Source organism: Periplaneta americana, chromosome 13, assembly GCF_040183065.1.
Source record: "Periplaneta americana isolate PAMFEO1 chromosome 13, P.americana_PAMFEO1_priV1, whole genome shotgun sequence".
Lineage (NCBI taxonomy): Eukaryota > Metazoa > Arthropoda > Insecta > Blattodea > Blattidae > Periplaneta > Periplaneta americana.
Genome location: NC_091129.1, coordinates 4,743,706 through 4,756,038, shown reverse-complemented (window position 1 = coordinate 4,756,038; position 12,333 = coordinate 4,743,706).

The following is a 12,333-nucleotide window of genomic DNA, read 5'->3' as shown; positions in this document are numbered from 1 at the left end:
AACATACATTACCCCTCAGAAAGTGATCGTGAAATGAGTTAATCTCACTTCTTTAAGAGTATAACCCTAGTCATGTAGTTAGTTTACAAACCAGAAGCCAAGCTGTAATAGTACAGTTATTGGTAATTTATTATAGATAATAGTAAAATACGTTACAAGAGCGGTATATTGACGTTTTCATGTTCGAGGAAAAGATTGAAAAAGCGAAACGTAGTTGACCTTTTTTAATTTCCGAGAACATGAAAACAAACATACCGCTCGTGTATCGTACATTATTTTGTGCGAAGATCGTTTATTACAGACCTGAAAGACGAATTTCTAATTAGTTGCAATGAAATCTCCATGTTGGTTTCTGTTTAATGACGGCAACTTCGGAAAACCAAAATATCTTTCTTCAACATTGTTGCTATAAAATGTTTTCTATGTTTACTATACTCCAGCAGGCCGTGATATACGTCTGTCTTTTTTTTTCTCCCCCAGTATATAAATGCGAACTTAAAACAAACGGTAAGGTTATGTAATGATTTATTGTTCATTTTAATAGTTTAACAATATTATTTATATAACATATTGTAGTAATAACATCGGCATCTGGAATATTGTTGATTTTTTCACGGCTTCCTTAATGTTACTTGTATCAGGAATGCAATAAGTTTCGTGGAGTAGTAGACTTTACTTAATTTTTGCAAATATTTAAAAACAATAATTAACATTGCAATTTAGGTGAAATTGCAGTGGTAAGTTTCCAATTTATAAATTATTACTATGTTAAACGTCTCTAAAAATAATATGTTAAAAGCCTAAAGCAGTAAAATGAATGTCGCGCTTAAGCGGTAAGAAGAGGGAAATTGTTATGTGTGTTACGTTGGGAATACTGAATGTGGTATTTCACACTTACCGCGTATTGGTTCTGTGCGGAAAACAAGGAAATACGCACGATCTCGCACAAAAGTAGATTGAATACCTGTTAGACAGAGCCTTTAATCAATTGCTTACCTATATGTGATGCACAAATAGTGTTTGCTATGTTACTGAAAAATTAAAAACTTTTTAAATTCTGTAAATGCTGTATCTAATAATAGTTTTATATTATGTAACTCCTGAATCTATTAATCCTTTTAATTATGTAAATGCTGCATCTATTAATTTTTAATTTCTGTTAATGCTGAATCTATCAATCTTTTAAATCCTGTAAATCCTGAATGTATGAATCTTTTTAATTCTGTAAATGCTGAATCTATTGATGTTTCAAATCCTGTGTTGAATATATATATTTTTAATTCTGTACTAATGAATCTATTAATTACTTGAATTCTGTAAATGCTGAATCTATCAATCTTTTTAAATCCTGTAAATCCTGAATCTATTAATTACTTTAATTCTGTAAATGCTGAATCTATTAATTACTTTAATTCTGTAAATACTGAATCTATTGATGTTTCAAATCCTGTGCTGAATATATATATTTTTAATTCTGTAATAATGAATCTACTAATTACTTTAATTCTGTAAATGCTGAATCTACCAATCTTTTAATTCCTGTAAATCCTGAATCTATGAATCTTTTTAATTCTGTAAATGCTGAATGTATTGATGTTTCAAATCCTGTGCTGAATATATATTTTTTTAATTCTGTAATAATGAATCTACTAATTACTTTAATTCTGTAAATGCTGAATCTATTTATGTTTCAAATCCTGTGCTGAATATATATTTTTTTAATTCTGTAATAATGAATCTATTAATTACTTTAATTCTGTAAATGCTGAATCTATTGATGTTTCAAATCCTGTGCTGAATATGTATTTTTTTAATTCTGTAATAATGAATCTATTAATTACTTTAATTCTGTAAATGCTGAATCTGTTGAAGTTTCAAATCCTGTGCTGAATATATATTTTTTTAATTCTGTAATAATGAATCTATTAATTACTGTAATTCTGTAAATGCTGAATCTATTGATGTTTCAAATCCTGTGCTGAATATATATATATATATATATATATATATATATATATATATATATATATATATATATTTTTAATTCTGTAATAATGAATTTACTAATTACTTTAATTCTGTAATAATGAATTTACTAATTACTTTAATTCTGTAAATGCTGAATCTACCAATCTTTTAATTCCTGTAAATCCTGAATCTATGAATCTTTTTAATTCTGTAAATGCTGAATCTATTGATGTGTCAAATCCTGTGCTGTATATATATATTTTTAATTCTGTAATAATGAATCTATTAATTACTTTAATTCTGTAAATGCTGAATCGATCTTCTTTTAAATCCTGTAAATCCTGAATCTATCAATCTTTTTAATTCTGTACATAAAATAATCTACTTTATGTGCTGGAAGGAGAGAGAGGCCGAAGAACTATAAAAAATGTATTAATTTCCGAATTATGTTTTTTTTTTGTGGAGTGAGCTAAAATACAAGGAACAGATCTTCAGCCGCAGTGTTTCAACTACATATTTCAACTTTTTACATGTGTTTTAAGTGAAATCACAAAAACAATCCTACACTTGCATGTAGATACTTAAGGAAAGAACGGTAAGGAATTCAGTTGTGCACTTGGTCGACTCGGGAAGTAATTAGATTGTGCCCTTATCTACTCACCATCAGCCGGAATGAAATCGAGTTCATTCGGTTAAATGGCGGATGTAAGTCCATCAGTTTACCAGAGACATCTGGTGACCCCTTATGGGGATGTTCACAAAGGGTTTTTCGTAATTTTCGCCAATCCCTTCCCAAGACATGTATCTAAATTAAACATAGGGATAACACAAACATCCAAGCTATATCTACTAAAGTACAACTCATAACCTAGGAAAAATCGCTTGGCAGAGTTCGGAATCGAACTCGATACCTCCTGGTTAGGAGCCAGCGTCGCTAACCACTACTACCAAGAGACTGACCAAGTTTAAATAGAACACACTACAGAAATATACGTGATGTCTCTCCTGGTATGGTGTCAGCACTACATCAATTCTGCGCGTAATGAACACAAAAGGCCCGATATAAACAGGAGAAAAATATTCATGGCGCTGGTTAGATTCGAATCGAAGACCATGCCCGTCATGCGATGTTAAAGCTGAACGTCTCAGACATTGCATGTATATGGTAGGCATGAAGAATTTTTTAAGACTCCAAAAAATATTCGTCTTTTGAATCCTGAGCGCTGCATACAGTTAACAGTGATAAGTAATGATTTTAAACTTTCTAAGATTGTAACATTAAATTGTCAAAGAATATACAGGGCGTTTTAGAAATAATTTAACAAACCTTGGGGGCAAGTTTTTCATACCAAAACAAAAAAATAAAGTTCATAGAAATATATGTCTGAAAACCCTTAGTTTTTTAGTTATTAATGAAAGAACACAATGAAACATCTGTTAGATATTGCCAGCTTGGTAGCAAGTGTTAGAACTTTAATCAATTCAGGATCTCATAACAAAATAATGTTCAAATGATTTAAATGATTGTAGTAAACAAGTCTCCTTGGCAACACACAGCCATCTAGGATACATTGGGTGCATCAGCAGACTTGTATCGATAACATCATTCGATTATGTAACAAAATGAATTATTATCTGTACAAACTTAAGTTAAGTTGTTGGATTGTACTTCGAAATGCGTTAAACTTAAACTTTCATTGTTACGAGTTTCCGAATTGATTAAAGTTCCAACACTTGCTATCAAGCTGACAATGTCTAACATATGTTTCATTTTGTTCTTTCATTAATAACTAAAAAAAACTAAGAATTTTCGGACATATATTAATATTAACTTTTTCTTGTTTTATTGTGAGGAACATGCCCCCAAGGTTTGTCAAAGTATTTCTGAAGCACCCTGTATATAGAGTGTGAAAATAAAAAAAAAATCAAAGATCCCAATTGTAGTAAGTAAAGTTATGAGACAGGGTCCCCATTATCGCCAGTAATTTTTCATTTATATATCAACGAACATATGGCAATATCAATAATAATAATACTAATAACAATAATAATAATAATAATAATAATAATAATTTATATTAATAGTATCAAAGTACGTAAATACTCTGTTATACGCTATTGGCCAGATTATAATTATGCTAGCTGAAGTGAGTCTACAGAGAGGATTATATAATGAAAATAAAATCATAAAAGAATACAATTTAAACTTTCCACAATCAAAACTAAATACTTAGGCCTACCTTCAAAGAGAGATGCCCAGTAAGAAGTACAATCGTAATATATTAACAAATAATACAACAAATTAACAATTTTAAATATGTAGGATGTGATAGAGGAATTGATAGAGAGCAAGATATCAATATCCAAATTGGAAGATGAGGACAATTTTGTGGATGTTAAAATATGTTTTATTTAACGACGCTCGCAACTGCAGAGGTTATATAAGCGTCTCCGGATGTGCCGGAATTTTGTCCAGCAGGAGTTCTTTTACATGCCAGTAAATCTACTGACATAAGCTCACTTAAATGCCATCGACCTAGCCCGGGATCGAACCCGCAACCTTGGGCAAAGAAGGCCAGACAATTTTGTGGAATTGTGAAGCGATTTGTCCAAGAAAACTATTGTATAAAAGCTTCTTAAATTTATATAAATTAGTGGATGTGTCCATAACTACATACGGAGCAGATCTGGACATGAACTGAGGCTGAAGAGTGAATAATGGAATCCTCAGAAATATATTTTAAGAGCAGTGGCAGAGTACAGAAAAATTCATAACAAGTGAAATGAAGATGGTAGGAAAGAAGTACTTTGAGGATTTATCCCTTCCAGACCGCGGAGCCGAACAAAATCCCAATTAAGTTTCTTCAAGACAGTGATAAACGTTTCAGAAATGCCCTCAAACAAATTCTACAGCTCCCAACGGACATGCCAGACCATATGATTTATTCAGATATGAAGTGTAAAGGTCTTGGCCTCTTCAAATCGGAGTGGGAAGCCCATCTTCAGCACGCCAATGCTTGTCGCGTTCTCGCAATCCCTACGTCACAGCCACTCGACATCTCTTTACTGAAAGCACCGAATGCGTCAAATCTTTGCAGTTAATCGAGACATCCGACGTAATTAAACACCCACGAACCAGTTTGTATGACGCTCGACGTATGAGGGAAAAACTGCGAGAAAAGGAATTAGAGGCGTGGGCTAAGCTACCTCAGAAAGGTCTTGGCGTAGAGCTACAGTATACAGGGAGTTTAATCCGGCGAATTCCTGGATACGACATCGTGAAGGCCTAGCATCTAGCGAGAGGCGCGAAGCTATTAAAATGACTGCACACGTGTCTCCCGTACGTTCCCTTCCGGGCAGGACTCGGGACAACATCCTCTGTCGTCGATGCCACAGAGAGCCAGAAACACTTGCACATGTCCTGGGCTCTTGTCCGCACGGTGAAGTCCTCCGCAACTCACGACACCATAGAATTCGTTCGATGATCGCCCAACAGTTTAGATCAATAAATTTTCAAGTGTTCGAAGAAGTTCAGGAACTGGAAGACAATGGCAGTACAAGAATCACGAAGTGACTTAAGAAGACGCTTATTCCGTCGGATCCGGCCAACTAGTCACTCATAACGAGTGCACCTCAGCACATGTGTGAACTTCGGTCCTATGTTCATAGACATCTATGACGTAGTGCAGAGGGCGGCCACTAGAGGGAACCCAAGAGTTGGAACTCAATCAGAGACGATTCTGTCCGACGCCGGGGTTGTATCCGGTGTAGTGGATATAGCATCAGCACGTAGAGCTGAAAACCCGGGTTCAAATCCCGGCGCCGGAGAGAATTTTTCTCTGTTCCATCACTCTTTCATCGTATGATGCCGCAGAATATCTGCATGGAAATATCATATGTACTTCGGTGCATTGAAATAATATATTAAACATATGAGCTATTCCATCTCAAATCGACCGAAATATAGAGAAAATTAACCTTACAATTTCTAAATACAATGAACGTTTTTGTACGTAGAGAACTGTGATACAATGCTTTGTGCAAAGTTTGAGGCATCAGAACTTCATAGTGTTTAAATTAAAAAGTATTTAAATTTATCATATTTTCATAAAATTAGCAACTTTAAACTGTTGTAGCTCCGAAACCCTATCACCCAATGATCAAAATCTTGGTTTATTTTGATGCTGAGAAAGTAAAATTTATATTGACATATAAACAGATTTTCTTACTTTTTATGGAAATGGAGAAATTTACATTTTTCCTTTGCCAAGGAAAAATATTTTAAAAATATATAGGTAGATTCCGCATTGAAATTACAAATAAGCACTTATTGTTTACTGATGGTATGTTGATAAAAAAAGTATTGAAAATATCAAATAATGAAAATAAATAGTACGCGCGCGAACTAACCAGCTGACTGTGAGACGGGAGCTAGCCGAGACAAGCAAGGCCAGGAGAAAAACACTTCATGTTTCGTCTAGTAGCGCATAGCTGGGCTAGCTTTATGACAAGTTTTCATAAACACAGTGTAAAATGACGTCCAACGCTCGCTTATCTTCAGCTCTCGGCCAGTGCGTGCGGTACTGCGCCGTTCAAGTCCAGGCGTGTGAAAATAATCTATTTAATACTCTCGAAACTTATTGCCGTAGGTACCACTAAGCAAACAATGCCGAATCCCTCTTAATAATACAAGGTTTCTTCTCAGTATCTTTTTACATTTTTACAAATAAGCAAAAAGCCTAAAAGTAAGTAAAATCAGATTATCTGTCTCTCTGTGTACAATAGAAATAAGGATTACTTCTTATCATAACCTACCAAATGTCAGCTTCAAAATGAACTCTCCTTCAATGTACTGCAGTAAATGGTTCCAGAGTTCTGAGCGCTGAAAGAGGCTTGTTTTTATAAAATACGCTAAATTTGTCGCTCAATAGTACGAAAACCGTTTGACTTTCGATAGTATATTTTTGCAAATGCACTCTCCTCAGCACCTTGTATAAGTAGGGAAAAAATTAGAGTTAAAAAAATTCGAGGCTTTTTACTGATCGATTTCATATGGAATAGCACATATGTTTGTTTTCTTTTATACTTTCAACTGCCTATTGCACAATATGCTCTGTCTTTGTGGCAGCCTGTTAATACAGGGAGCTGTTATCGTTTAGATAATTAAATAAAGTAATTGCAATACTTGATAAAATCAGAGAATATGAAAATATGTGGCTGCAGCTTTTAAAAAGAAAGGAAGAAAATAGAATTCCTAAAATCTATATATATAATTTGAACTGGTAATGGAAATTACGGGAACACGGCTGAATCGATTTTAATGAAAGACTCGTCATTTTGAAGCTTGTCATCCAAGGATTTTCAGAAAAATAGTAACTTTCAGTGAAGCGTTAGTTTTCCTACATAATTTTCCTGTTTTCCAAAATCCATCTTTCGTCAGTTATGAGAACTAATTAATTGCATTCCAGTATAAAACAAAACACACAATGCAATAAACAATAGGCTATTACAGGAAGGCCATGACCTGCAAGATTGCTAACATATTTAGAGCTAAAATTCAATTGGTTATTACAAACTTCAAGACTTACTAAAATAATTTACAGGTCTGATTTTGCGGTGTGTAATTTTCTGCGTGCAGCTCTGTATTCGATATTGAAATCTACAAAACTTGAGGTGGTTTGATGACATTGCCATTAGAAATGAAATATTATTATAGTTAATGCAATGATGTGACTATTTTTCAGTTATTATACATATTAATGCTATATTGGTGATATGAAAGTGAAACATTTCGGGGTTATGTTAGTAGATGTAGAGAATATCTTAAATTAGATCTTCATTTCTATAATTTACTGAGTGGCTATATATACATATATTGTATAGAAAACTACAAAACGTGCGTAAGATAATAATATCGTTATTAAAAATCAAATTGATTATAGGTATTAATCAAAAGGGGTTGGGTCTTTTTCATATACTTAATGGCGGTGTAGTGTAGATATTTATATGCGTCATTCTCTTCAGTATTGGCTGGAGAGAGCGCAAAAATTACAGTTCCTAAGGAAAGACCAAAAGGTATTACTTACTGATAAAATAAGAGGCCTACAAAATTTTGTAGTCTCTCGATCATTTCAGCAAGATCTCTTAGCAGGATAAAATGATTTTACCCTCTACATTCCAAGCTCTCCATGCAGCAGCTATGCCAAGATACTATGTCTATTGTTTGAAAGCATAGCAAACCTGACTTTTTTAACTTTCACCTACACTCCACAATGACCTGAAATAGCTATTGCTTTACAATTCAATTGAATTCAACTTATTAAGCCATTAAACATACAGTGATAGACGTCGTCACAAAAAAGAAACATATATTTGAAAATACACATATAATTGAAAACAGTAATTAGAATGAAAACACAAAACATTTGAAAACTCTAAAATTAAAGAAATCACTTCACTCTTATGTAATAATTGTAACTAATGTAAATAACTTTATTTATTAAAAAACAATTTCGTGTGAATTTATGTTAAGGAACTCATCTACAGAGTAGAAAGGATTAATTAAAAGCCAATTATAAAATCTAGCTTTCAGACTATTGGTTGATAACTTATAATATTGACTGGGAGCTTATTATATAATTCCATCCCCATGACAGAAAAATTCGTACTAGTTTTATGTAATCTACAGTGTGGGGTATTCATTTGTTACTCCCACATGAGAAACTCACTGATTGTCCTGACTTTGTTACTTGCGTTTTCGCGTTGAAACTCAAAAACTGAAGATGGGTAGTTTCAAGGAAAGGTATTTGGCATAAACAATCTTTCAGAGGGAGTATGATTCATTATTACGAAAGCAAATAACTTTCAAAACTTCTGGTATTCTTCATTGAAAATAAATCTGAAAAATTTTTACTTTAACTTAGTTCGCAGCATTTGCTGCACAATCCACTAGTAATATACATGTTCATAAACTGTAAGAAAAGCTATTGAAACAATGAACCGGTGAATTTTAAATATATAAATTTATTTCTTTGAAAATTATTGCTATAGACGTAATGAAATATTCTGTTCTGATTTTACGTAATCACCTGTACACTTAATTTTCTTATATTCTATTTGATTACTAATAATTATTAAATAAAAGTACTTTCCCAGGGGTAGCTTCCTTTTGGAAATAAACATCGTAAATAGTGATAACGCAAATGTTTATTTTATTTTATTTATTTAGTATGCTGTCTCTTTTGGCAACCCTTACTGAAGGGCAGCTACCCTTGTGGGATTTATATATAACAAGAAAATCCTTGTAATCGGAAAAAGTCAAATATACTTAGTCCGTTATATAGTTGATGATGATGATGATTATTATTATTATTATTATTATTATTATTATTATTATTATTATTATTATTATTAAGAGGTGGAAAAATCCAAATATCTTGGAGCAACAGTAACAAATATAAAAGACACTCAGGAGGAAATTAAACGCAGAATAAATATGGAAAATGCCTGTTATTATTCGGTTGAGAAGCTTTTGTCATCTAGTCTGCTGTCAAAAAATCTAAAAGTTAGAATTTATAAAACAGCTATATTACCGGTTGTTCTATATGGTTGTGAAGCTTGGACTCTCACTTTGAGAGAGGAACAGACATTAAGGGTGTTTGAGAATAAGGCTCTTAGGAAAATATTTGGGGCTAAGAGGGATGAAGATACAGAGAATGGAGAAAGTTACACAACGCAGAGCTGCACGCATTGTATTCTTCACCTGACATAATGAGGAACATTAAATCCAGACGTTTGAGATGGGCAGGACATGTAGCAAGTATGGACGAATCCAGAAATGCATATAGAGTGTTAGTTGGGAGGCCAGAGGGAAAAATACCTTTGGGGAGGCCGAGACGTAGATGGGAAGATAATATTGAAATGGATTTGAGGGAGGTGGGTTATGATGGTAGAGACTGGATTAATCTTGCTCAGGATAGGGATCAATGGCGGGCTTATGTGAGGGCGGCAATGAACCTCCGGGTTCCTTAAAAGCCAATAAGTAAGTATTATTATTATTATTATTATTATTATTATTATTATTATTATTATTATTAGTTTACTGTCATAGCGTGATATAAATGAAGTTCACATTTAGATTTTTCCATTTGGCCAAAGCAAATCGCGTCATGGAACTGCACAACAGTGGGCTTCACCTAAGACAAAGCACATTATATCGAGAAAGGCCAAGCACCCACGCCGTGGGCGAGATTGTATCCGGCAATCGTGGGTTTTACGCCTCACTCCGTAATCGTTTCGTCCATGGTCAAAAGATTCGAAACGTGATCGTGACCACTGGTCTTTTTTTGTAACCAAGGTCACACAAGCTTCATGTTGTAGTCTTCATTTTTTCTCACATTTCTTTATCCTTTATAATTTATGTAATTTACTGAGTATAATTGAATCCCAAAAAATAAGTAAAATTGTATATGAGCTATTCCATCTCAAATCGACCGAAATACAGAGAAAATTGACCTTACAATTTCTAAATACAATGAAACTTTTTTTGTACGTAGAGAACTGTGATACAATGCTTTGTGTAAAGTTTGCACTCTTTAAGACATCACGCCATCTATTCCTTGCTTCCGTCGTCCTTTAAGTTCCTACACAATTGAAGCGTTGGGCCGAATTTTTAATGGAATAATGCTCTATAAATTGTTACACAACTGTCACAAAAATAGTTTTTCAATATCTGTATCAGAGGCGCTTCTACACGAGTTACAACCATGAATTTCTTGGTTGGAACGACGGTCTACGTTACCAGTCAATTCTAGCGTATCCAGTTTGCATCGTATCGGGAGTTATTGCACGGGAGTTTGTTCTCTTTACGAATACTGGGTACTTGAACTCTGTGTATCACAGGGATAAGACGATATTAGCTCCCAATCATGGTAGAAGAGCTCGACCTTGATCACGAGCGCATAGCTCATCCACTACGTAGCGTCGTAACGTAGACTTCAGGGCTGTACATGCACATGCAGCGAATAAAGGCAGCAATTATTACAATAACTTGAGTTACTAAATTTCTGGCTATGTAATAGGGCTAATTACTAAGTTATTTAATATGCATGTACATATATAAACAAATCGCAAAGGGAAAGGTTTTTTAGGAACAAAAGAGAAATAGGAAAAGTTAATTGTATGTAAACCATTTTATTGTTAAAAGCAATTTTTTATTATGTAAATACATCACTTCATTGGTTAGGAGAAACTATTAGGGTCTACCTGCTCCACGTGTGTGATCTCTAAGTACTTTTGAGTATTGTTGAAAAAATAATAATGACAATATTGATTGAAATAGAGTACATTGATTGTGTGATTGTGAAAATGTAGTCCTTACTCTCCAGTCGTGATTATGTAATGAGTTTTCTTAGAGCGATTTGTGAGATGCACTTTACACGAAAAAAACAAATTGATTAAATTAAGATATTGAGAGCCATCGTAATTTTGGAGTCAATCATTTAAGGGAATATGTATGACTTTTAAAACTTTCAGTCCACACCTGTCTGGCCGAGAAACCAGGTGCCCCGGGTTCGAATCCCGGTCGGGGCAAGTTACCTGGTTGAGGTTTTTTCCGAGGTTCTCCCTCAATCCAATACGAGCAAATGTTGGGTAACTTTCGGTGCTGGACCCCGGACTCATTTCACCGGCATTATCACCTTCATTTCATTGAGACGCTAAATAACCTAGATGTTGATACAGCGTAGTAAATTAACCCAATAAAATAAAATAAAAAATTAAAACTTCCACAATTTCGGCCAAAATTTTTGAAATTTAAACTATATAGCCTAAACAGATCTATAGGCCTAATAATATCATCTGTACAAAATTTGGTGCAATTAGGTCTAATAGTTTTGAAATTATAAGTATATTTTTATATTGACGTTACTAAAAAAGCTCCTTGCATCAAAGTTTTCAAAATGTTTAGTTCATATTTGCTCAAAATCCTGAAAATAGTTATTGAAATAAAAGTGAATTAACTTTTTGAGCTTAGTAAAACATAGTATAAGTTAAAGTGCAATCAAAATTAAATATTATTTCTAAATTAAAGAAACACGTAGTCTAATAAAAGTAAATATCCAGAAACAAGCAACAAATAAAACATCAACAATACATTTAAAATAAAGAAATAAAAGGAATATAGATACAATGTACTGACCCAAATGTAAATTAATTTACCTTCGATGTCAATTCCGAAATGAATTTATTTCTCTCTTCTCCTGAATAATGGCTTTTTTTTTCATGTTGCGTGTCATAATGCCGTTTTATGTTGCTTTTTTGCAAATTATATGTTTTTTTTATACAACAAACACTGGACTTCATCAC